Source organism: Delphinus delphis, chromosome 21, assembly GCF_949987515.2.
Source record: "Delphinus delphis chromosome 21, mDelDel1.2, whole genome shotgun sequence".
NCBI classification, from domain to species: domain Eukaryota; kingdom Metazoa; phylum Chordata; class Mammalia; order Artiodactyla; family Delphinidae; genus Delphinus; species Delphinus delphis.
Window position 1 is genome coordinate 10,907,700 of NC_082703.1, and position 27,206 is coordinate 10,934,905.

Genomic DNA, 27,206 nt, shown 5'->3' on the forward strand with positions numbered 1-27,206 from the left:
GTTTATTCCAGCTCTAGATTTCTACAGGGATAGTGTTAATTTAATCTAAAGGAAAACCTCTTGCAAAACTTCATGGTTCCAGCTCAGTAAGACTTACAATGTCGTTAAGAGCACCCATACTAGATGTTAGAACATAAGTGCCAGGGAGCAGAGAGCATTGCATTACTCGGTGATATATCCCAGTGCTCAATATATTTTTGTTGAATTGAATTTCCTGAACTCACGCCATTCGCCTGGACCATAAACTGATCACTGGGATTGATTTTCCCATTTGAGACCTGTTTCTTCCACAATTACCATAGTTTCTATTTTTCTCTACCCTCCATGATGCCAGCACATCACTGGGCCATGATTATTCTTGCAGCTGAGTTACATGTGAGATGACTGAATGTGTCAGAATGATGAGAAATCAGTGATGTAAAAATGGGGAAGGTTGGAAGGTAGGGGCACATTTTTCTGTAAATGGAATTATTGGCTAGAACTCCCAAGAAATATAAAAATGTATGTTTGGAGAGATGGCTATCCAGAGGGAGGGACACACTACTCACAGATAATAAAGCCACTTCCCTTTCATTCCCCTACTGATTTTAGCTGTTTTAGAAAGAAGAAAGTGGAGGCCCCAAAGATCCATGGTTATCTCTGGTCGTTTGATCTTAAGGGCTGCTGAAGACACATTCCGTTTGGTTGTCCAGTTCATTTCTCACTTTGTAGCTGATGCCATCACCAGGGTGGGGTTTATATTTTCCCACCATGTGCTTCCTACAAAGTTCTGCTGCTGATAGCTACTATTTGGAATTATATTTTATAAAGCATGTACTCTCTTCTACTTAGCTATTTTCTACACTTTATCATACCCCAAACCTATCACTGATGGTGACAACCACAGATCCCTGTAGTTTGCTCTCAGGAAAAGATCTTTGTGAAGAAAGATAGATCAGGGCTGAGTTCTTTCGTAGAGATCATTTTTTTTCTACTCTTTTTCTGCAAGGAAGAAATTTCACCCCCTCGGAAATGAAACAAAGCTATCTCACCCAAGATGGGTTATATATATACGCATCAACGACTTATGTTCAATATTTGTTGAGTACCTGTTATATGCTGGGCAACTTCCTAGACCCTGAGGATATGGGAGTGAATAAAACAGAAACAATTCTTAATCTCATGCCACTTACATTCTAGTTTACATAATATGAGGCGCCATTTTAACCAAAAGTTCCCACTTTCTATGGGTCATCAAGGGATGGGGCAGAGGCTGTCATTTTAATGTGCGTATTTGGCTCTCCCTAGTTGGATTTTTGGCTTTAACTTCCATTAATTTGTCTTACATCTAAATTAATTTTTATGAGCTCCTCATTATATGTCACATTGATTTAAATAATAGCAATAATAATAATAGAAAACACTCAAAAGTCCAAACTCATGAGCTTGAAAGCTTCAGCCTTTTGCCTGAGATACAGTTCACACCATACCCTGTAGGCTGCATATAAACCTAACTAGAAAATAAAGGGAAGTTTTGCTTTGCAATGAAACCAGCCATAGTTTAATGTCCATTATGAATGGTAAAGGTATGCTTCCACAAACAGTTCACGAATTGTTCTTTTGGTTATTCCATTAGTTGCACACATGGTCATTACACAAACCATTAAACTTAATGAGGATGAAACTGGCTATAACTTTTAAGCCAGTTAAGCCTCCATTACCTATAGACAAAGGCAATCAACTCTGGGAATACGTTCCCACTACTCATAGGGAAGGATTACCCGAAGATCACAGGTTCCTTCCCCTCCAGTACTGAAGCAATAGCTGCTCCATTAGACAGAGCACTGTTAGCATCAAGGGAGGCTCCATGGTGTCTCTTCAAACTGTGGATACTTCATCACTCAAGGTGAAAATGGTAGAAAAATGCAACTTATCACAAAGTTGCTGTAAGTGGACAATTCCTGCCAAGTTGACATATGTAATTTTGCTTCCTCTGATGTCACCGGATAATATGACTCACCGCTGAAACACTGTTGACAGTAGAAAAAGGAAAAGAAAAATCTGTGGAGCCAAGGATAATATTACAAAAACAAGGAATGACAATGAGGCCACTTCTGCACATGTCTGCATTTCAATTGGCAAACCACAATCTGGAGATGTATAATATCACCATGGCCACCGTCTAACCCAGGATTCTGTTCCCAGGTGTGAGCTTAGCACTTTGCCCATGGACGTCTGCAAATAATTATTATCTTAAAAAAAAAAAGGATTGCCACCCCACCTGGCCCCCTTCCCCAAGCAGTACATGAATATAGCAAATAAAGTGACTAAAATCAGCCTTTTAAGCAACTACCCAGCATAAATCATTACTTGGCAAGAGGCTATAACATTTGTCTGTAATGGTTCTACACAGTATGACGTCCACTTCCAAGTAGATGTCTTGGTAAATATGGCATCAGAGACCATGCCTAAGGAAAAGCTGAGTGGAGATGAAATTCCATTTCAGAATGAAATAATTAAGTTACTATGACCATCTGTGATCTCCTACACAAGCAAAGAGCTGACTGAACACATCTGCCATGGTATAAACCTATCGGCTTGCAGATGCTTTAAAGGCAATGAATGAAACCTTAATTTCTTGGTATCTTTCATAGCCCCTACCATTGTAGGCACTCAGTTACTCATTCAGGAAATACTGTAGGTCATGTACTAGATACCAGGCACTATGCTAAGAGCTGTGATACAGAGGTTGTCGCATCTGATAGGGATATTGCCCTCATAGATCTTATACTGTAGCTGTGAAGGGGAGAAATTACCAAGTAATCATGCAATAACATAATTACACATAATACTACTTCCGTGATCTCTGAAGTACTAATTCCGTGAAAGGAATTACTCCTTTCTCTGCCCTTCAATAGTACTTTCTCATGTATCTATTAAGCACTGACTAATGTCTGTCTTGTGTTATGAACTGGGTACGTATCTATGTCTTTTTAGATGGCAATCACTCAAGAATAGGGCCACATCTTTGTGCTTCTCAGCACCTCGCTCCTCCCATACCTTCTCTCCCACTACCTACCCCTGCCTGGGGCTCCTACCACCCTGGCTTGCACAGAACTCCCCTTCCCCCCACAAAAAGGTAGAAATAAAGCTGACCCACTCACTAGCTTTTCTGTGTGGGTCAAATTCATTTTATTTCTTATGCTTCCATTTATACATCGGGGCTAAGAATTTACCACTAGCCTCTTTGGGACATTGTAACTCGAAGAATGAAATGGAGACCCTCAATATAAAGGCAGCAGGATATAAGGGCCCCTGAGAGGCAAAGCCATCAGTCCAAAGGCTTAACCACTGGTATGGGAAAAGGAACAGTTTTACTGGACTCAAGGATCTAAAGTTGTATCAATGCTGGTTGATATCCATACCCAGTCTTTGATAAACTGAGATAATAAAGGCAAAGCAGTGGGTTTTTCATAGGCTAAATTTATTCAACTTATGTTGAGATTATCTTTCCTAAAATGCCCCTTTTTTTGAAATAATGCTAATAATGGAGTTTTAAAAAACGTTTTACTTGTTAAAATCTAAATAAAAGGCAATCTATATCAGTCTCTTCATTTTTTTCTTGGGAGATTTTACTGTCCCATAAAATCTAACTATCTGGGAAACACTGGCTTAGGGTGTCTGCTTTCATTGGCTGGAACGGCTCACAGCCAAAGTCAACCCAGATATTCAAGCTCATGTCGGGAGGCAGCTTATTGGCTGGTGTGTTTCATGAGGACAGCAAGATCTAAGGAGGTTCAGAAGACAATTTTCTTGGCAGAAATCCTTCTAAATTCAAAGATAGATGTTTTCAGCCTCTCCCTTGGTTGAATTTTTCTTTTTTTTCACATGGAGATGGTGAAACTAGCGTTTTCCGTAGTGTTTACAGCTGATGGCGTTATTATAAGTGAGGTTAAAAGAGTAAAGGAAAAAGGGATGTAGAATAGGGAAACCAAGAGAAGGAAGACATGAAGGCAACAGAACATACAGAATGAAGAGTGATTAGAAGGTTGAGGTGGGGTAAAGTGAGAAAACAAAAATAAGAAGAAAAACAAGAAATTCACACACACACACACACACACACAATTGCCATTGCCAGTTACAGGAGCCAGTGGTTCACGAGTTCTGTTGCCACTGATTTCTCTTTACTTTAGTTGCTGAAGGACAGAAAACCAAGCCTGCAATTTAACGAAAGACTTCTTAGCATAAAAGGAAGCTCTTCAGCTCTGTCAATCACACAGGAGCCAAACTCAAGGCCAAGAGCCCTAACGTGAATTATATTCCTGACATACCAGTGTCTTCACCTTTGCTAACTATGTCTGTCTTCTTCCAGGACCGAGGAGATTAGTTAAGAAGGAGTAGTTATACACTTCCAATTGTGACCCATTCTTGGGGACAAAAGAAGATTACATTTCAGGAACTCTCCTTCCTAAACTACTGGTGGGGAGGGGTAGCAGTGGTGGTGAGCAAAGCAAAAGAAAAGAAAACCCAAACCGTGTTTTCTCCTAAGCCTCACGTCAATTGCCAAGGGTGAAAGGAGTTATTAATACAGTAGCATAGATGCTTATCCATGTTCTTCCCAGGTTTTACATCCCCAGAAAACTTCCCTTCCACTTAGAAACAAAAGCCTGCCCATGTTTTGATGCCCAGATCTTCAAAGATTGTAATATACTCTTGTGGGTTCCCACTACCCTTTACCAAACAGTGTAGTGTAACTTTACGAGTTGGAAACTCATCTCTGTTTCGGAATTCAGCACTTTCACACACACCAAGAAGATCTGAGGGATAGTGCGTGTAGGGTGTCCAATGACTAGGGATAAGTTCCTGCCATTTGGGCCCATTAGCTGAAAAATGGGAACTTAGGACCATTTCCCTTCCTGTCTCACTTCCCTTAGAGCTTAACCACCTATTGGATAAATATGGCAGGTCCATTGGTCATTCCATTCCCCCTCCATTTGGCTTTTCTTTTAGGGGAGAAATAAATCTTTCTGTTCAGAGGATAAGCATTGCCTTGCGGTTTCCAGTCTAAGTTAAGCTACATTTGGAAGTTGGAAGTGACCCTCAGGCCAAGAGCCGCCGTGAACAAAGGATCTTGTTCACAAGCCCTGTGATGTGGCTGGGTCGTATTGCATTCTTCCTCACCCTGCGGTGGCAGTGAAGTTCAATGCCCATGTAGTAAAGATTTTACCCAGCAGGTGGGAGTAATTACACACAGCACATATTTCTAGGCAGCAACTTTCTTCCAAATTTATAATCCGAAAGAGCATAGTAGTAAATCCCACAATTTTTTTGAACCCTGAATTTGCTAACCCACTCTCCAATTCACAAAACATATATGGTCAGTCATAACTCAAGAGTCTTGAGTTTATCTCAGAACTCAAGTATGGCTGAAGAAGAGAGTAATTGGCAAATATTTCCCATGGAACGGAGACTTTTTATTACCATTTCTGTTACATGTTCTGTTTTATCTTTCAGTTACTTTTTTAAAATGCCATTTACCTGAGGTACTTCTGTTCTTAGAGAATTTTTTTCACACTTAACTTTTAGTCTGAAAATACAATGATTTTTTCCCCATGACTTTTGCTGCGTTGTCGCTGTGCCCCTTAGCCAAATTTATATCTACGCTTATGAAATACTAACTCAACTGAATCCCGGGTGAAACACTTACACACTCTCTCACAAAATGGAGATGACCTTTCCATTCTCGTCTGGTCCAAATATTTCAGCAATCTTCAGGTATAGATTAGGTTGCCAACATGATGACAGATGATATATTTTCTGAGATCCGATATTTCTTTCACATCCATTTAGAGACACATGCCTATAGTTTATAATGGCAAGTCTTGAAATTAGTAGCTTATGGAATATGCTTTGCACTGTGCTTCACTATGCAAAGTAAGGGTACAAGGGTATGCATATATATTTTACTTTAATCAATTCATCTTGTGGAGTGCAATGAACAGAATTATTTTTAACTTTACTGGTATGACTTTTGAACCAGTTCTGTCAGAGAGTGATTAAATGAGCACCAAATATGTTCCCTCTCCCTGAGCACAGAACCAAACTACATTTCCCAGCCTCCTTAAACCTAGGTGGGGGTCATGTGACTAATTCTGACCAATGGGATGAGAGCAGAAGGCCACTGTCACTTCCAAACCAAGGCAGTTAAGAATGTGTGTGTGTATGTGTGTGTTCATGTGCACTTGTGCTGTTTTGGACACTCTCATTCTGCCTACAATATTGGCTGTATATTGCCAGAGTGACGCTGAAGCCAAGTGTCAAAGATGGAGGAGCCATCGTCCTCTGTTACAGCACAGGAGAAAAAGATCCCCAAGTCACCTCTTAGGGGAGTAACCCAACCAAGAACAACTGTGCTGGAATCTAAGTCCGTAAGATGTAAGTTTTTACTGTATTAAAACACTAAGAGTTGTTTTCTTCTTTTAAGCAGCAGTTGTCACGCCCCAACTAAATCATAAAAATAATAGTGTTCTTTTTTTCCAAGTTTGCATGTACTAGTACACCAACAAAATGCCTATACATAAAATGCGTTACGTGGCATACTATTTTTGATATAAATAATACAGTTTTTCATTTGAGGATGATCTAATATTACATATCTCCCATACTTAATTTTATAATTTCAGGTTCACGAGTCACTCTTTTATTATATACATGAGGCAATATATAAGCAATATTGCCAGCTGGTACTACAACCTTTTCTGTCCTTAACTGATTCAGTGAGTCTCTGCCTAAGACTTTCTGATGTCTTTTGTTTTCTTATTCAGAATTTGCAATTATAATTTATCTAATGATTTACCAATTTTAAGTCATATCAGCTATTTGATTAGACATATAATAATTGTTTTAACCCTTTCTAAGGAAACAATGCTTGATGAGGAAATGAGGGGTAGAACAGAGGAGAACTCAGAACTCCAGAAATTCTGGTCCAGGGGACCATGAGATGAAGTATATTTACATTTACTCTCTTCAGTCTTACTTTATGCTAAGAAACTAAAGACCTGGAATGCTAACTTCCCCCCTCTGATGATGCTTAAAGACATCAATATGGCTCAATAAAAGGAAACAAAGTGTGGATTTAATTATCTTTGGCTATATTTTAGGGTTTATCATTTGCAGCCACAACTTTCTCTATCTGTAAAGTGGGCATCATGTAACATATCCATTTTCAAGGTGAGTAAAGAACAACCTTAAGACACAAGGCATTAATATACTAAAATACAGGTATTCAAGTCCATAGAGTTTTTTTTTTTTAAAGGCTTTTCTACAGGACTTTAGAAATCACCACTCAGAGAACTAAGAGAAGAATCTATCTAACTGGATTAGTGTTTGTGAATGGAAATGCTCTATAAAATCTACAAAATGTCTGGCATGTTTTAATCTAGTTTTAATATATTTTAATAATATGGACATAAGAAATTTAATTACAGCCAAAAGCTGGCAACCGAAAGAGGCATCTCCAAGTATTTTTGCCTTAGCACCAACCCAGACATAGGGCCTTGCCTCCAAATATTTGAGTGTGTGTATATACACATCTAAAGACATCCTGAACATGATGCTATCCTATTTCACTTAATGGTTAAGAGCGTGGGCTCTGGAGTCAGGCTGAGTTCAAATCCCAGCCCCACAGTTACCACTGGTATGACCTTGAGCATGTTTCCTAACACCACTGACTCAGTTTCCTCATACCACTGACTCAGTTTCCTCATCTGAAGAATGAGGATAAAAATAATGATTTGTCTCATGAGTGGCTGTGAGAGTGAATTATCTCTGGGGAAGCCTTAGCACACTTCCTGGTCATACAGCAAGTGCTCAGCAAACATTAGCTGTATCTTTATTACCCTTCAACTGCATATTTGAATTGGTCATATTCTTAGTCCCTTAGAGTGAATCCAGCTTGCCCATGGAAGCCGAGGCCCGAATAACACATTCTGTGGGTATCTGTCTTTGCCTTGAGAATTCTTCCAGCCCACCCTTCCTTATCCCACTCTCTCTCCAACTTGGCTTCCACAAGATGCCTCCTAGGAGAAGAAACATACACTCTTCCTTATACTTCTTTTTTTTTTTTTTAAGTTTGTACTTCTTAATTTTTATTTATTTATTTTATAGAAATATAGTTGATTTACAATATTAGTTTCAGATGTACAGTATTATATTAGTTTTAGGTGTGCTACATAGTGATTCAGTGTTTTTCTAGATTATACTCTATTCAAAGCTATTATAAAATATTGGCTATATTCCCTGTGCTGTACATTACACCCTTGTGTCTTATTTATTTTATACATAGTAGTCTGTACCTTTTAATCCTCCACCCCTATCTTGCCCCCTCCCTCCTTCCTTCCCCCCACTGGTAACTAATTTGTTCTCTATATCTTTAAGTCTGTTTCTATTTTGTTATATTCATTTGTTTCAATTTTTAGATTCCACATATAAATGATAACATACAGTATTTGTCTTTCTCTCCCTGACTTATTTCACTAAGCATAAAACCCTCCAGGTCCATCCATGTTGTTGCAAATGACAAAATTTCACTCTTTTTTATGGCTGTGTAGTACTCCTTTGTGTATATTTACCACATCTTCTTTATCCATTCATCTGTTGGTGGACACTTAGGTTGCTTCCATATCTTGGCTATTATAAATAATGCTGCTATGGGATTTCCCTGGTAGTCTAGTGGTAAGGATTCTGCGCTTTCACTGCAGAGACCTGGGTTCAATCCCTGGTTGGGGAACTGACATCCCACAAGCTGTGTGGTGTGGCCAAAAAAAAAAAAAAAAAAATGCAGCTGTGAACATTGGGGTGCATATATCTTTTCAAATTAGTGTTCTCATTTTCTTTGGATGTATACCCAGGAGTGGAATTGCTGCATCATATGGTAGTTCTAGTTTTAGTCACTGAAATTTTTAAAGCCATGAATGTAATTTAGCAGGAACACTATCACAGGCAATCATTTTTCTTTTGTTGCTAAAGCTGTTGGATACGTGTTAGAGTGATTACTTTTTTGTCTGAGTGTATGACAGGAAAATAATGTTTAAATCAATATGTACATCAGAGTATCTCCACTAGCATTATTAATCTAGAAGGAAGTATTACACAGACAATAGTAAAAGAAAGGACATTTAGTCTATATTTTCAAATGGGACTTGATCATTTTAAAGCTGTTCACTGGCAAAATTTTTCACCAAGTTAGTATAGATTATATGCTACTTCATAAAAGATAGCAATAAAGAAGTTTGGGTTGTTTTTTTTTTTGCACGGGCCTCTCACTGTTGTGGCCTCTCCCATTGCGGAGCACAGGCTCTGGACGCGCAGGCTCAGCGGCCATGGCTCACAGGCCCAGCCGCTCCGCGGCATGTGGGATCCTCCCGGACTGGGGCACGAACCCGCGTCCCCTGCATCGGCAGGCGGACCCCCAACCACTGCGCCACCAGGGAAGCCCTGAAGTTTGGGGTTTTTGTTTTGTTTTTCAGTATTTGCTTTCAGAGAAAAATCCTAAAACTTGTAGGGATTTCTGATGCCAGAAAATTTTGATATATAAGAGTATATTTAGCAATCAGGGTGACTTAGATCATGGTAATTGGCGTATGTACAATTATAATTTGCATTCCAGTTATTTAAACTGAGATATCCTTGATCAGGTTGAACATACTGTGAGTAGAAGGTCTCTTCTTCCAAGAAATAAGATGGAGACAGTCTTTGGAGAATGGCCTCACTGAACTGGTAAGTTAACTTTCTCCGGATTTTGATGACTCCCCAGTTCTTCCATAATTCCTCAGTGCTCTGGCCGTTTTCTGGTAAGTCATGGTCTTCCGGTTGCCTTTTCTTCTCCCCCAAAGTTGGGCAAGTTTTTCTTTGTTTTTTGATACAAACCGAAAGATGTCTTTGGTTTGATCTATCCACTGAATACAAGATGCCATCTCGGGATTACACAGGGATTCATGAAGGTATTGAAACAGTCGGAGCTTCTTCCTGCCTTTTGCTCCCTTTTGCTGGAGACGAGTAGGTTGCACCAGTCTTCAGGGATGTTCTGCAGAGACTGATGAATATTTCCTTCAAAAGAGAGGTCCGCGGCACTGTTCTATACAAATATATTACTGTTCTCCAATTGTAGACCAGTTCCTCTGTGGGCAGCACACCATAGCTGCCGGAATTTCCTCTGACATGAGAACAGTGGTTGGTGAAAGCCAGGCAATGTTTGTAATTTGAGGAGTACTGAAGATCACCAGTTGAATGTTGCCTCAGTACTTCAAAAGCATCTTCAAATGCTTGACCCAGCTTGTCATGTTCAACACAAGCCATGCTTCATTAACCAACTGACAATTCTGTCCATCAGAGGCCAATCTAACATTTCCAGGCTCATATACTTCTTTACCTGCCCCATGATACTTCTTTGGGCATTTAATAATTCAGTGGAGAAAATGGATTCTTCTGTTGTGCTAGCTTTTTTTCAGAATATTTAAGGTGTTAGCCGAAATCACTGCTCTCCTGTTACTGCATTCCATTCCAACACATCATGAAAGAGTTGATCTCCAAAAATATATATTACTGAATCATAATTGCAATACAGGGTGATTCATTCCATTATGATTATTAGCACTATTATATTAAGATTACTCAGATTAATTTCCCTCCTAACCATTGTAATAATGTAAGCTTTTTTTGGCAAAGGACCTTATGTAATGTATTCAGTTATCCTAACTATCACACATATTCTATATTTTTCATCAACCAGGTATTTATTTTAAAAATACTGGGAATAATTTTAGAGGAAATCATTCTATTCCCAATTGCCACATACAGGCTGAATTTTTTTTTAACCAATCGACCTAGTTCAGAAGTTAAAGTTTATAGTTCTACACAATGCTGGCTAAGCTACTCGTTTTGCTGCTACTGATGAAAATGCTGATAAGTGAAGATCAATGCTGCTTTTACTGCTTATACAACTCAAAAGTTGGTCCCAAGGAAGGCTTCTGTGTAGTGGCCATTGTTCTCCTCTCAATAGGTGTGAATGATGGCAGATGAAGTGACAACAGCTCCCTCTGGACCATGGGTAAGCACCACTGACCCCTGCCCATCTCCTTTGCAGAAGGAGTGAATGTCTGTCTAGGGTGGTATGTCTTGGATGGATGGATTTCACAGTCAGGATGGATGTGACAGAGCAGCTTTTTTCTGGGCTCAAACCTCAGTACTTGAATTGTGCTCTCGTCTTACCCACACCCTTAGCTCCCAACCATTCCAGCAGGGATGGCCTCTCACGTCTCCTCTTTCCTGAGTCCATGATGTTAGCAATAACTGGAGTGTTTCTATGTAGATACCTAGGGAGGGGGGCAGAGATGGGGGTTTCTCTCTTACTGGCTTATCTTCTCTGAAGATCCACTCAGTGCGGTAAGTGTATGTGGTGGGGAAAGGGGAGGGGGGAGCAGGTGTTCCATCGTCTATTGGCCCATCTTATTCTCTTTTACTTAGGGACACACGTTTCATTCTGCTGGTCAGCTTGTGAAAATCAGTTTCCAGTGACGCCTGCTCGGTGATCTGTTTTGAGGTAAAGCACGTGTATCATCTGAACTGAACAAACAAGAGGAGAAAAATACAACTATATTTTCTTGGAGAAGAATTCCCATTGACAGGCTGACAGTTTCTTTACCAATTTTTTTTTTAATCCCACTTGCTCATTTTTGGCAGGAAACATATGACATCCCCACGATGAATAAATACAGAGTCTAAGTGTACCCTGGGGATCAGAGCATCAGAAAGCCATTAACACCCCGAGGTCTGAACGGGTAACCCACTGAAACTGTAGCTGTAAGTTAGAAGGGGGCATGCAACAGGAGCTGTGGCCTTCAGAAGAGGAATTAGTTACTGCCAACCATGACCAGGTAAGGAGCATTCATGTGGAAATGAATGCCTAGGATTCTCTCCTTCCACCCTACAATCTCCCTTTGGGAAAACCCAACTTGAAGACAGAGGGCAAGGGAGTCTGTTGATGCCAGCATCCCAGGACACAGAGTTTGGGGGAGCCAGGCGGACAGTATATGAGAAAGAGCAAGTGGGGATCAGTCATCATGTAGACAGATCTTCAAGAAACAAGCCAGGGGCTTCCCTGGTGGTCCAGTGGTATAGAATCCTCCTTCCAATGCAGGGGACGCGGGTTCCATCCCTGGTCGGGGAACTAAGATCCCACATGCCGCAGGACAACTAAGCCCGTGCGCCACAACTACCAAGCTCGTGCACCTCAACGAGAGAGCCGTGCGCTGAAAACTACAGAGCCCACGCGCCCTGGAGCCTGTGCCAGGGCTCCAACAACTAGAGAAGGAAAACCCCGCACACCACAACTAGAGAGAAGTCCGCATGCCGCAACGAAAGATCCCGCATGCCTCAACGAAGATGCTGCATGACGCAGCTAAGCCCTGACACAGCCAAATAAAGAAATAAATAAATGAGAAAAATTTGAAAAAGATAAAAAAGAAAGAAAAGAAACAAGCCACACACACTCCCCTGTTCAAACTATAATTAACTTTCAAAGCACAGTTCAAACATAGCCTCTTGGGAGCTTTCCCTGGTAACTCCAGTTTTTACTGATTTCCCTCTTGTTTGAATTTATAGCACTTAAAGCTTGTCTTGGTATTTCTCTTTATACACATAAGGAAAGGGAGTTCGAACTTGACATCTGAAATACTTCGTTTTGCAGTATACTGAGGCTTGGTTAGAGGCTATATTGATGAACAGTTATTTTATATTTAAGAGTGTTGCTCCTTTAAAACATTAGTAACTCTGCATCTTAGCACTTTAAACAAAACTTCTGAACTTCCCAGCCCAGTGGGTGCTTCAATGTTCATCAGCTTCATTCTCTGAACACTAATTTATTAATGGCCTCCTATAGTTGGTTCCAACCGTGAATGTGAAGAAGTGAGGATATAGCCCTTGATCTCAGGAGCTTCTATTCTTTCTTTCCATTCATGAATTTACTCATTTGTCCAACAACATTTTAGTGTGTACCTGTTATGCCCCAAACACTGTGCTAGGCACTGCAGTTCCAATGGTGACAGGAAGACAGACCTGGCGTCATGGAACTTGCAACCTAATGAGGGAGCAGGTATCCAAAAACAATTTTAAAAGCATCACAGGAGCGAGTGGAAAACTGCAACTGTGATGACTGCAAGAAAAACAAGGCTATGGAGAGCCATGAGGACAAATAACAGAGGGAACTGACTTAGGGAAGTGAGAGAAGGCTTCCCTGAGGACAGGGTCATTAATGTGAATGCAGACGAGTAAGAGTTAACTAGATGACTGCTAGGGGGCACTTTATAACCACAGGGAACAGCAAAGCCTGTCTCCAAAGAGAGGATGGCAAGGAAGGGGACCTAAGGAGGCAACAGTGGGTTAGGCGGATACAGTAGGAGACTGGGAACAGAGGCAAGGGCCAGGAACTGCCTGCCGGGGAAGTTCTGGTAAGGATCCCAATCTTCATATCAAGAGTCGTAAAGTTTGGGATTAACAGATACACACTACTATATATAAAGTAGATAAACAACAAGGACTTCCTGTAGAGCACAGGGAACTACATTCAATATCTTATAATAACCTATAATGGAAAAGCCTGAAAAATATATACGTTATAGCATTATGTTTTTTATATATATAAATGAATCACTTTGCTGAACACCTGAAACGAACACAACTTTGTAAATCAACTACATTTTTTAAAAATAGAGGAAAAAAACATAGCTCATGCATATATAACTTTATAACACAGTTATAAACTCTTCACTCAACAAAATTTTTTTTCCATACAGCAGTCTAGTGATGAAATGAAAAACCTGAATTCTTTCCAATAAAAACATGTGCAACTGAATATTATAAAAAAAAAAAAGTAGTAGTGAAAAGCCATTGGGGGGTTTGGGCAGTGGACCAGGACATAGTGGGAGAAAGAAGGAGAAGTGGATGAATTTGAACGACGTGGGGGAGATAAGATCAATAAGGCCTTGGTGAATCATTGGATATAAGGAAATAAGAAATATACAGTGAGAAAGTATCTATCTAAAATGGGTGAGAAGCTAGTCACTGAGATAGGAAATGCTAGGATAGGACCAGATATGACAGGAGGGGGAGAACACAGTGACATACTATGTGCTATACCATAGTACTACAAGGGTTATAACAGCTTACATAAGAAGATGTGGAAGAAGCCAAGAGGGGTGAGAATCGTGGTCAGTACAGTGTTTTTACAGCAAAGGATACTGCCCAGTGGTATGACCACTGTCTTATTTAATAAGTCGCTAAAGCTAGAATATCTATAGATATAAAAGACTTAATGTGATTTCTAAAAACAGTCCATTTAATTCAAGATCATACTGTAGGTATAAGCTAGAAAAATATGGGAATGTGTTCCACTCCCTTTGCACTTGGAAAAATGGAGATTTACAGCAGTTAATAACGTGGTCAATGTCATATACTCTTGAGTCAGCAGAAAAGTAAAGGGAGAAAAAAATAATCAAGTTTCAAAGAGCTGGAAGGAAATTTAGAGATCATTTGACCTAGCCCCTTCGTGGGCCAAGAGTACAAATTTTTGTCAAGGTTTGATAGGTAGCAACATAGGTGTAACTAGAACCCAGTTGTCCTGACTCTCAGTCCTGCACTGCTTTTTTCACTCCAGCACATAAACTGAGTTTCAAGCTAACGCTTCATTGCTCAAGCATTTGGCCTCTCCCAGTAGCGAAAGAATCCTATTTGAAAGTGGTGGATAGCAAAAAAGCATCATGGAGCAATTGAGGCCCAGCTATGCTAGGTGAAAACGTAGGCGGATGTGAACTTTGGCAAGTCCATGAGGACCACATATGAGAACAATTACAACTCCCTGTGATCTCAATTTCTTCACCTATAAAATGCAATCGTTGTGAATAATTATGTTCTTCTTCTATGAAATTATGGTTCTATGTATGATTCTTCCAACATCTTAATACCCCGCTGGACTTGGGAAAATAACTCTACCTTTCATTGTTTGCAATATGTTTCCTGGTGAAAGGGAATATGTGCTGGTTTTTATCATTGAACATATTTTCATGTTTAAACTCCAGAGAAAGTGAGAGGAAAGCATAAAACAGGAAGCATCTGTATTTTTAACTGGCAGAGCAAGTGGAATTTGATGTGACTTCAATATTTTTCACTGCCTTGTATTCACAGATGGCTAGAATTCAAAAGTGCTTTACATAAGAAAATGGGTGGAAACTGGTAAGAAGACCTTGCAAAGAGAGGAAGGAAGGAAGGAGGGAAGGAAGAGAGAGGGAGGGAGGGAGGGAGGGAGGACAGAAGTCAACATGGGAGTGGGGAAGGAGGAAAGCAGGAAGATTATGAATACCCCCAGGTATTACTAATCTACCACTGGAAGAAGAAATGGGAGGGCAAGGAAGGGAGAAGGAGGGGGAGGGGAACATCGAAGTGGAGGAAGAGGAGGGAAGGAGAGAGAGAAAGGTGGCAACATTGCGCTGACTTTCCTCGGTACGGTCTAGAGATAGGGCTTTGGTTCCGAGCTAGCTTACCCACTTGGAAGTCTCGATTCTTCCACTGTTTGCTGACTGAGCAGTCTAAATTACGCACGCGTCCATTCTCCTCATCCAAAAGATGAAGCAGCCAACAGAGAATGAGAGAAGTGTTTCAGGTGAGCAAAGCTTCACCAAAGAACATGCTTGCTGTTTGCACAAAAGCACATGTTTAGTAGGACTTGGTCCCAACACCTGGATTGAAGCACATCATGTATATCATGCTGCCTTGGAAGGAAGCTCTGCAGCCAGGGTGGTTGTTTGATCCCTAGAACTAAACGGTTACTATGTTCTCCCATCCTACTCTTCAGACCACCCATGGTCTTCTGGTTCTGGTGTTCTCTTAGATGTTTTTTCATATCCGCTGAAGAATACTGCTATCACTTTCTTCCTTAGTGTACCATGGATTCTGAAGCTTTCCAACCTTAAGGCTCTCTGAGAAGTCAGAAATGTATGTGAATTCAGATCCAAGGAAGATTCTTTTAGAGATTTTCACTGGGTTTCTTGACTTACAAAACAAGCGGTATGCAATATTTTGCTATTGATGAGAGAATGTCAGGGAGTTGCTGCTTGGCTACAAATACCCAACAAATACTGTCTCTGCACACCTAAAATTACGAGTAGTAATGGCAGCTGGTAGACCACGGAGCCAGGAATTTGTATTTCTCTCACTCTCTTCCTCAACAGTACAACCTGGTATCTACTTCTTTTCTTTCTCTCCTTCTTTTCTAGATTTCGTCATCCTTTTCTTTATCAAAGAGTCAGTCTATGGCAAATCGTGAAGGGAAGGCTGTCAGTAGTGAGGGGAGAGGGAAAACATAAAGGATATAGTCACCCTCGGGTTGTTTCTTCTTCCTCTGCTTCCAGAGCTGGCTTGTCCCGGCAATGTCCCCCAACCCCACCCACTTCGTGTCCCTTTCCTTCTAAACCTCATACATCACTTCTGCCTAGACCTCTGACCCACTTGGAAGAAACCCCTTAATTGTCCAGCCTCACTTGAGTCTTACTTTAAAGCTTCATGTACTCAGTGTTGGAATTTCTCTGAACTTTCTCCATTTTACCACGGAATCTAAGAAAAGACAAAACAGAAAGTACCAGAGACTGTTCATACTTCACTGGTTTCTCACTGTTGCTAACAGATTTATTCATTTATTCTGAAGGGTAGAAAGTTCTTTCCTGGTGGACAATGAAGGGAAAAACTAGTTTAAAAGCAATCGGCTGAAGACACTGATGAAAGAACTTAAAGATGATACAAACAGATGGAGAGACATACCATATTCTTGGATTGGTAGAATCAACACTGTGAAAATGACTCTATTACCCAAAGCAATCTACAGATTCAATGCAATCCCTATCAAACTACCAGTGGCATTTTTCACAGAACTAGAACAAAAAATTTCACAATTTGTATGGAAACACAAAAGACCCTGAATAGCCAAAGCAATCTTGAGAAAGAAAAACGGAGCTGGAGGAATCAGGCTCCCTGACTTCAGACTATACTACAAAGCTATAGTAATCAAGACAGTATGGGACTGGCACAGAAACAGAAATATAGATCAATGGAACAGGATAGAAAGCCCAGAGATAAACCCACGCACATATGGTCACCTTATCTTTGATAAAAGAAGCAAGAATATACAGTGGAGAAAAGACAGCCTCTTCAATAAGTGGTGCTGGGAAAACTGGACAGCCACATGTAAAAGAATGAAATTAGAACACTCCCTAACACCATACACAAAAATAAACTCAAAATGGATTAAAGACCTAAATGTAAGGCCAGACACCATCAAACTCTTAGAGAAAAACATAGGCAGAACACTCTATGACATAAATCACAGCAAGATCCTTTTTGACCCACCTCCTAAGAAATGGAAATAAAAACAAAAATAAACAAATGGGACCTAATGAAGCTTCAAAGCTTTTGCACAGCAAAGGAAACCATAAACAAGACAAAAAGACAACCCTCAGAATGGGAGAAAATATTTGCAAATGAAGCAACTGACAAAGTATTAGTCTCCAAAACATACAAGCAACTCATGCAGCTCAATATCAAAAAAACAAACAACCCAATCCAAAAATGGGCAGAAGACCTAAATAGACATTTCTCCAAAGAAGATATACAGATTGCTAACAGACACATGAAAGAATGCTCAACATCATTAATCATTAGAGAAATGCAAATCAAAACTACAATGAGATATCATCTCACACCAGTCAGAATGGCCATCATCAAAAAATCTACAAACAATAAATGCTGGAGAGGTTGTGGAGAAAAGGGAACCCTCTTGCACTCTTGGTGGGAATGTAAATTGATACAGCCACTATGTAGAACAGTATGGACGTTCCTTAAAAAACTACAAATAGAACTACCATACGACCCAGCAATCCTACTACTGGGCATATACCCTGAGAAAACCATAATTCAAAAAGAGTCATGTACCAGAATGTTCATTGCAGCTCTATTTACAATAGGCAGGACATGGAAGCAACCTAAGTGTCCATCAACAGATGAATGGATAAAGAAGATGTGGCACATATATACAATGGAATATTACTCAGCCATAAGCCAAAAAGGAATGAAACTGAGTTATTTGTAGTGAGGTGGATGGACCTAGAGTCTGTCATACTGAATGAAGTAAGTCAGAAAGAGAAAAACAAACACCATATGCTAACACATATATACGGAATCTAAAAAAAAAAAAAAGAAAAAAGGAAAAGAAAGGGTCAGAAGAACCTAGTGGCAAGACAGGAATAAAGATGCAGACGTAGAGAATGGACTTGAGGATACGGGCAGGGGGAAGGGTAAGCTGGGACAAAGTGAGAGAGTGGCATGGACATATATACACTACCAAATGTAAAATAGATAGCTAGTGGGAAGCAGCTGCATAGCACAGGGAGATCAGCTCGGTGCTTTGTGACCACCTAGAAGGGTGGGATAGGGAGGGTGGGAGGGAGACGCAAGAGGGAGAAGATACGGGGATATATGTATAGTTGATTCACTTTGTTATAAAGCAGAAACTAACACACCACCGTAAAGCAATTATACTCCAATAAAGATGTTAAAAAATAAAATAAGTAAAATAAAAAATTGAGGGGGGAAAAAAAAGCAATCTGTTGAGGCATTTGGTTAGAAAGCATGCTGGTCCTCCTTGGAACTAAGAACGTACAAAAAGCACTTTTGCCACACCATAGATTCTACTGAACTTTTAGATTATGGGAAACCCCTGGCTCTCACATTTAGCCACACGGCGGATGGAGAATCCCCTTCTCCTAGTAAGTACCTGAAACCAAAATACATATACCTTTTCCCAAAGAATTATTGAATATGATTATTCTCTACCTTTGGGCAAATTTGAATGGGTTCTTTTACCTCTTCAAATTGAACATCAATTTTTGTGTGCAAGTGTATAGCAGGTGAATTTATTTAGATGGGGTGGTCATAGCTTTTTACCTGCTTAAAAGTTCTTTTGATCTAAAAGTAGATAAGTGGGAATTCCCTAGCAGTCCAGTGGTTAGGACTTGGTGCTTTTTTTTTCTTGCGGTACGCGGGCCTCTCACTGTTGTGGCCTCTCCCGTTGCGGAGCACAGGCTCCGGACGCGCAGGCCCAGCGGCCATGGCTCACGGGCCCAGCCACTCCGCGGCATGTGGGATCTTCCCGGACCGGGGCATGAATCCGTGTCCCCTGCATCGGCAGGCGGACTCTCAACCACTGCACCACCAGGGAAGCCCAGGACTTGGTGCTTTAATTGCGGTGGCCCGGGTTCAATCACTGGTTGGGGAACTAAGATCCCACAAGATGCACGGCAAGGCAGGAAAAAAAAAAAAGAGGAATAAAAGTGGATAAGCAAACTTGCCTCACAGATTAATTAGTGCAAAGTGTGTGTTTTTTGGGGGGCTGACCTGTGGACTTAACTGGGTTCAAATTCATTCTTTGGGACAATTGCTTCTGGATTCCAAAAAACTCACTTAAAATCTGCTTTGAAACATAGTATTTTCTCATAAATTGGAGATGAACTATATTACCGGAAATAGTTCTGCATAAATTGATGTGTGGATTACAGGCAGCAAAGCAGTTTACTATTTAAAGGAATCTTATGGGAAATTATCTCATATTCATTGATCACCCCCTACATTATCTGAGTTATGAGTATGAATTAGACATCCTTAAAATAGAGTACCCACACATGACTAAAACTAGGGTTTTGTGTCTTTTTCCAACACGTTTCTTTTATCCATTCATTTATTTTTAAAATTAAAAGTTAAGCTTGGAATATGTGATAAAGTCACCGGGGTTTCTTTAGATATCAGGGCCACCAGTGTCCCCTACAGCTTGTAAGCCTCCATCACCAACACCCGAAGTGAAGATCTATGTCCATAGAAAAAAAAAACATGACTTTGAAAAAATAGCATTTCCTTTCTACTTTGTAAGCAATGTTTCTCTCTGATGGAATGTCTGAACACTACATGAACAACTAAGATTGTTAGGGTGCAAAATGTTATTTGAATGTAGCTGTGGAGTTCTCTGGATACAAAATAAATGGCTGACTTACAAATAATTAGAGTCTTATTTTTAAATTTAGCTTCATGGGGCCTAGCTCACTGATAAGGCATTTATAGATTGGGTTAGAAGTATCCATTTCTCTCCCCTCTTCCCTATTTCCTTTAAGTGTTCCCCTCCCTCAATGGAAATACTGCAGAAGGCTTGGTGCCTATAGAGGGGACTTCACGAATGATCTCTGAAATCCTGGCCAACACTGAAATTCTGTGAACGTCACCCAAAGGCGCTGGTCCCCACAGGAGGAATATTAAAGTCTGGGGCCTGAGAAGTACGTCTGGCTTCAAATATCCTCCTGCTTTTCCAGCTCATACTGGCTGCTGCCAGGTCCTCCTGCCCAGGTTCCTGATTCCAGCTGCTTCACCTGGCTCTCTCCTTTTCATTTCTTGCCCACTTCCCCAGCAAGTATTGACACTCAGGTTTCTGATCCTCAGGGGTCCTCCTGTCCACCACGCACATTCTCCTTTGAAGTCACGCTTCCTAGGCTCTCATTTACGGGGCTCTAGTGCCTTCCCCTGGCCTGACTTCAATACAGCTCTAAACTATACCTGACCCTACCTCCCATTCCCTCAACCCCAGACTTGCCTTCCTGATCCAAACCTTCTTTTGACTTGAAGAATCGTGTACTGATAGCCCTTTTACCTGGGAAGTTATTTTATTTCATGCTGCTTCATTTATATCTATGGGTTTTATTTTAGTCCAAATGACAGCCTGATTCTTAGCTTCCCTGTTGAGGCCTTTTTGCTTTCTCTAAGATACATTCTAGGATTTCCATCCAGGGAGCCTCCAGACATGTCAAGAAATAATATACCCCAATCTCTAATTCTTAGAAATCTCTCTGGGCTATGAATATGCCGTTTTTCTCCTTGATACCTGGATCCTGGGCAGCTCCTATTAGGTACATTTTTTTTTCCTTCACCAGTTGTCTTGCCTCTTATCTATAAGGTACTCCATTTCATATAAGGTACTTCATTTTCATATCTATAAGGTACTTAGCTATTACATCTCTTCCTAAGAAATCCCCAATCTAATTTTTTCTTTTTTTCTGGCCATATTCCAGTTTATAGCTGAAAAGATGACAAAGATAACACCTCATATCCCATCTTTGTTGATGCAAATGTTGACAGTAGGTTGACAAACAGTGGAATCTTAAAAGTACACTAAAAATTTATAACTTGGCTTTTGCACATCAGGAAACAGGATAGAGAATGCTTTGCAATAAATATGGGAATGGAACACTTCTTTATTCACACTTTTCTCTATTACCTGCATAGGGGAGGAAACTGAAGATCTAGTCCCCTTAGAGCTTCAAAGGCAGTGAGATACTAAGGTACCTACAGGACAGGGTTCTTTTTCATTCTGCCACACTCTCAGTGGAGATGTTTGCAAATTAAAATGTGTCTTCTCCACTGAATGTGGCATTTATTATTCTCGAAGGCTTTCAACCCCTTTGTTCTTTTCTTTCATGTACATAAAACGAACAAAATGCAGTCTGTAATGCTGTGTAACCTCAGTTGCTTTGCATTATTTTCATTTATTTGATTGTCTTTTGAGGCTTATATTTGACATATAAGGATGGCTTCTTATAAGAAAATGGATATGGTAATAAAGCATCTTAATACATTCAATCAATACATTTATAAGAATGATTTTTTAAAAAAAATTCCAGATCTTGCTGGTACTGCCAAGAAAACCAGCTTTAGCAGATGAAAGAATTTTAAAGCTGAACTCTGTATCGATCAGTCCTTTTACTTAGTATTCCCCTTCCATTTTATGTTTCCAAAGAGCTTACAACCATTCATCAGGTTTTTTTACGTCAAACCTGGTAGACAAAAGATATGGTCAAACTCCATTTTCCAAATTGGGACCCTGAGATCTGGGGAAGGAAAGTTTCATCTATTGCAACCAAGGTCAGGAAACCATTTTACTTTTTTATTGGACTTGAGATAATTCTATGAAGTTGCTGCCATCTTATCCTATTCTTTTGCCTTTTTCTCTAAAATCAAAACAATCAACAACTATGTACTGAGTGTCTCCTGTGCTATCCTCTCTGGGGATGAAAAAGCATGTTCTTGCCTCAATGACTTAGTAAGCTATTTTTAAAGAAAACACATAAATCCATAACAAAATATATAACCTCCAAGGGAACTTATATTAAATGGCCTGTTCAGTGTTATGGACATTGATAACAGAAGGACACCGCTTCAGACCTAAGTGATTAGGGAGGTTGTCCATGGAAGCTGATTCAGTTCCTGAGGGAGGGGAAGGCTTTCCCAGCCAGGAGGCACCCAGGAGCCAAGGCCTAGACACCACAGTGTGCGTGCTTTATCGAGAAGACAAGGAAGAGACCAACTAGGATAGAAAAGAAATTTCACACAGAGAGAACATATTATAATAAGCCTGCACTTATGATCACTTCGGAAATTAGGTATAAAATAGGTGGTCAAGTTTTGAGAAATGTCCAGTCCAGGGTTCTTAAAAGCTCAGCCTTATTGACATCTTTGTAATCCTTTGTATGGGCTTATACACGCTTTTGCAAGAGTAATTGAAGACACAGAGTAACTAAGATTCTCTCCTTGAGAAGCAGGGATATTTTTATTATTCCCACTTTGAGGATGAGAAAACGGAGGCTCGGGATGCTAACCTGCCTCAATCTACACAACTAGTAAACTCAAGGATCAGGTTTCCAGCCCCCAAATATTGATCTTCTCAAAGTCTTTCCTCTTAATAACTTTGCTAAGACACACAGCCCCTGGGTGACAGCTTGCCAAGTAGAGAACAACAGAGGTGGACAGAGTGAAACTGGGAGTCTTGACGGGCCTCCTCCTCTCCAACTTAATACCTGTGAAGACCTGGGCAAATTACGTCATAAATCCACATCTCAGTTACCTTATCAGGGATTGCAAACCGAAAATAATACCACCTTCTGCCGTGTTGTGAAGATTCAACGCAATGGTATCTACATAGTATCCCGCGGAGAAAAACTAACATGCCCCAAATATTAGTTTCTCCTTTCTTCCCCATGTCATCTGCCTCTAATATTTAAATGTGTAATCTATGAAAGGACGTCCAGCAGTGGTCACGTGGCTTGGCCTTACTCCCCAAATCGGTCAGCAGTGCCTGAAAGTCTTTCTAAATTAACAGAGGTGGTAAAGTGTATGAAACTCCCTTGAAGGGCTTCAGAGTGGGGAGAGTCTGATACACTGGAGATAAGTTCTACCTCTGCTGCGTCTTCAATGGGATATGATTATGGCACAGTGGTTAGTACTCAGACCCTGGGGCTTAACTGTGTCTGGTTCAAATCCTGGCTCTACTCTCCCAGCTGGGTCTGCCAGGGTTAATTATTTAATCTGGCTCGGCCTCAGTTTCCTCACCTCTAAAAATGGGAATATTAATAGTATCACAGGCTTAATGAGTTAATACGCCTAAAACACTAGGCACAGGTATTCAAGAAATTTTAGCATCTGCAGTTTAAAAAAATTTATTATTATCATTATGATGGCTCACAGTAACCATATTAGTAACTTTGTTTTCATATTATAAAAACTTTCACATGTACTAGTATATTTGAACATTATGTTTATCCAGAGAGAATGGTAAGCTAATGGTTATTGTTCCTGTTTCGTAATAGTTTTTTCGGGGGTTGGCTAAGGCAGTAAATGATACATTATTATTTTTTAATTTTTCAAACAACACAGGAAAATTCAAACAAAAAGGTAAAAATAATGCTGAGTTCCACCACCTAACAGGAAACCACAGCCAGCAGTTTGGTGAACACCCCTCCAGGCACCTGTTTCTTCACACACATGTGTAATAGATGTGCCGTGTCACAAATGGGACCATACTCAGCATTCACTTCACAAGCATTAACTGAACACCAAGCTGAGATGGGGGGATGGTGGAGTTGGAGGGAAGTGGACGGTTTGAAAGACATTTGGAGTTAAAAGGCTTCATGATGGACTAGCTATGGAAGATGAGAAAGATTAGGGGACAGAGATAATTTGTGGGTTCTGCCTATAAAAAAGGACTGGTTGTTGGGGCATTTATTTAGGATGGAGCACGCCCATTCTGTGATACTGTCTTTTTACTTGTTAATATGCTAGGATTAATTGTCCATGCCAATCAATATACCTGTACATTATCACTTTTAATGACCACATAGTATTTCATGATGTTTATAGTTTTTATATATAATTCAGTTAGCTACTGTTTTTTTTTTTAAGACTGTTTTTTGATGTGGACCATTTTTTTTTAAGTCTTTATTGAATTTGCTACAATATTGCTTGTTTTATGTTTTGGTTTTTTGGCCACAAGGCATGTGGGAACTTAGTTCTGTGACCACGAATCGAACCCTCACCCTGCATTGGAAGGTGAATGAAGTCTTAACCACTGGAATGCCAGGGATGTCCCTCAGGTAGCTATTCTTATATTGACAAACACTTAGATTGTTTCCAACTTTTTTCATAATTTTCAGTAAGGTTGCATTGAATATCTTTATAAAGACATTTGGTTTTACACTTATTCAATTATCTTCTCAGGAGAAATTCTAGGAAGGGGAAATTTCACGGCCAAAGGGTAGCAGAACAAACATTTTGATACACACTGTCAAACTGTCCTCCATAAAAGCTGCACCAGTGGAAGCTCACATCAACAAAACAGGAGAGTGCCTATCATTTATCAGTCTGTCTTTGCCAATTCTGGGTACCAATGCTCTTTTAAAATTTTTCTTTTAATATGTCCATTTAAAAATAGAACAGGTGATGAAGATTCAGAGAGGTTAAATAACTCACATGATCTCACACAGCTAGAGTAGGGAAGCTGGAGAGGACATTGTTTTCCCATTGGCCCAATGCTTGTTTTGCTAAATTTATGATTTTAAAGCATTATCTCTCAAAAAGACAAAAAGTAAAACAAAAGTCCAAACTCTTCACAGACAGCACATCTTTGGTCCTAGCCCTACTCTAGAGGGTTAAGAAGAAATTACCCAGGTGCTGGACTCCTTTAACAGCCAAGAGGGATGATGTTTAAGAGACAACTCTGAAAGTCCTCCCAAACTAAACGTTCTCTTCTTCCGGGTCTTGCCACTGAAAACTATCAAGAAATGGATACCTTGGGGCTAAAATACTATACATCTAAAATTCTCTTTTTAAAATACAAAACATTCCTTGTTATGATAATAAACACATCAAAACCAGTGGCAGTGTGGAGCGACTTAACAAATTGCCCACCTTCAGAGCCCCAAAGAAATGAAGCTGATAGCACAGGTTAGTGCTGATGTGGGAAGAGCTAGTCACAGACAGGTGAGCTGTAAGACTACATCTAAGGGAAACTCCACTTATCTCACAATACAGTACACATCCTGCCAAGCACTCTACACTCTTCTACACAATTTAGTTACTTCCTCAAATGAGATTTAAATTCAGCACAACAGATATGGAATAAAGGTAGGTCACCAATGCCCCAACTCTACTTCTTTCATGACACCCTCCTCCCCAGTGTAGACCCTTCCCCCTATACACACAGACATTTCTCACCCAAGACAGTAATGTACTCAGGGGCACTTCTGCAAGGATTGCAATGGGCATGTTCCAAAAGAGACAGCAGTGGCTGGAGTTGGCTGGACTCCGGGACCCATGAGACCATAGGTTTCCTTTCTTTGGGGACCAACCAATCTGTCTGGCCCACCCACTATGCTCTGGCCAAAATGCTTGGCAGAGAATGCAAGGAGGAGTCCAGAGGTAAAGTGTAGAGGGAGAGAAGGAAATTAATGTTTACTGCTTCTATATGCACCACACATCTCAAGAGGCGTGTAATTCTCTTACTAAATCCTCATGATAATCTCTCAGTCTCCTATTCCCACCCCTTTCTTTGCCACGTGTTTTCATGCTGTCCTTTTCTCAGTCAGCTTTTTGAAGAATTAAAAGTTATTCTACACAACTTAAAAGCTTCTTCCCACTAATTGGTGGAAGAAGAATCAAATGATACTGTTTTCAGAAAACAAAGGTATGGTGGGTAAGATTAACAAGAAATTTTTTCCCACCAAATCATGAAACTTAAACATGCTTTCACCAGGCCTTTGCTAGTGACATCAAACAATTAAGGTTCAAGGAATGGGTAATTTCCTGACTAATTAAAAGTTCCAAATCTTTTGTGGCAATTTTCTTTGGGGAAAATCTAACATTTATAGGTCTGTATTGCTGACAGTAAATACAACGTAAGGAAGAGAACTGAAAAAATTTTCATTGATTAGGTATCTTTAATGTGCCTTGGGTTTATCATTCTGAACACTATTTTATGTAGATAAGGAGGACACAGGAGACCAAACTTGACTCCAGGATATACTCTGAAATCTACCAATATGATTAATCCTCTTTTGTCAAGGTCTATCTTTTTCCCTAAGGGAAGTGAAACCATCCAAACTAGTCAGTAGGAAATTATGCTTCGGTTCCAATTAATAAACATTTTACACTTTTCAAAAGGTCTACTAGGAGATCATCAGTGATATATACTGAAAGGAACCACTGAGAAACAGTCCCCGTAGAGTTAGAGATTCCCTCTCCTACACAAATGTCCTGGTGAACAACTTCAAGTTCTGACTTTGCGCTCTGCTCCAGAGGAACAGCGCAGATAGATTTCCTGCTACTCCCATGTTCTTGATATGCACCTAAAATTGCTAGGTGTTTAGACTCTGACCCAACATGAGGTTTACATTAGACCTGGGCTACCATGTATTGACCCCTATAAAACTACAGTCACTAAAAAGGTGTTTGGTACCTTATGATTTGTACCCCTTCCCAAAAAACCCCAAAGACCAGAAATTCTGCACTCACTTTCCAAAGCCTGTATGGAATTAGTTGAATTTTAGGGCAGACAGGGCATTGGAAAAAGCCAACAACTGCCTGTATTCCCAATATTGTTAAAGATAATAAACACCCGAACACCATGCATGGGAGACAGCATTCATGACGTTAAAGACCATTCATGTTCTCAAGTCAGGCGATGCTGTCATTTGTGTACCTTCTCTCTATGAGAATCGGAAAAGGCATGTCCTCTAGGGTACACACAGACCCGTGCTTGG

The 27,206-nt window shown here is 40.2% G+C and overlaps 1 protein-coding gene and 1 pseudogene across 1 annotated transcript in view; both read right to left on the reverse strand.

The window, feature by feature from the left end:
- The window catches only part of NRG1 (neuregulin 1), a 1,009,792-nt gene that overhangs the window by 526,657 nt on the left and 455,929 nt on the right, over positions 1 to 27,206 (reverse strand). The gene's annotated exons all lie outside the window — the stretch shown is intronic.
- Positions 9,583 to 10,335, reverse strand: LOC132417705 (transcription factor Spi-C pseudogene; annotated as a pseudogene).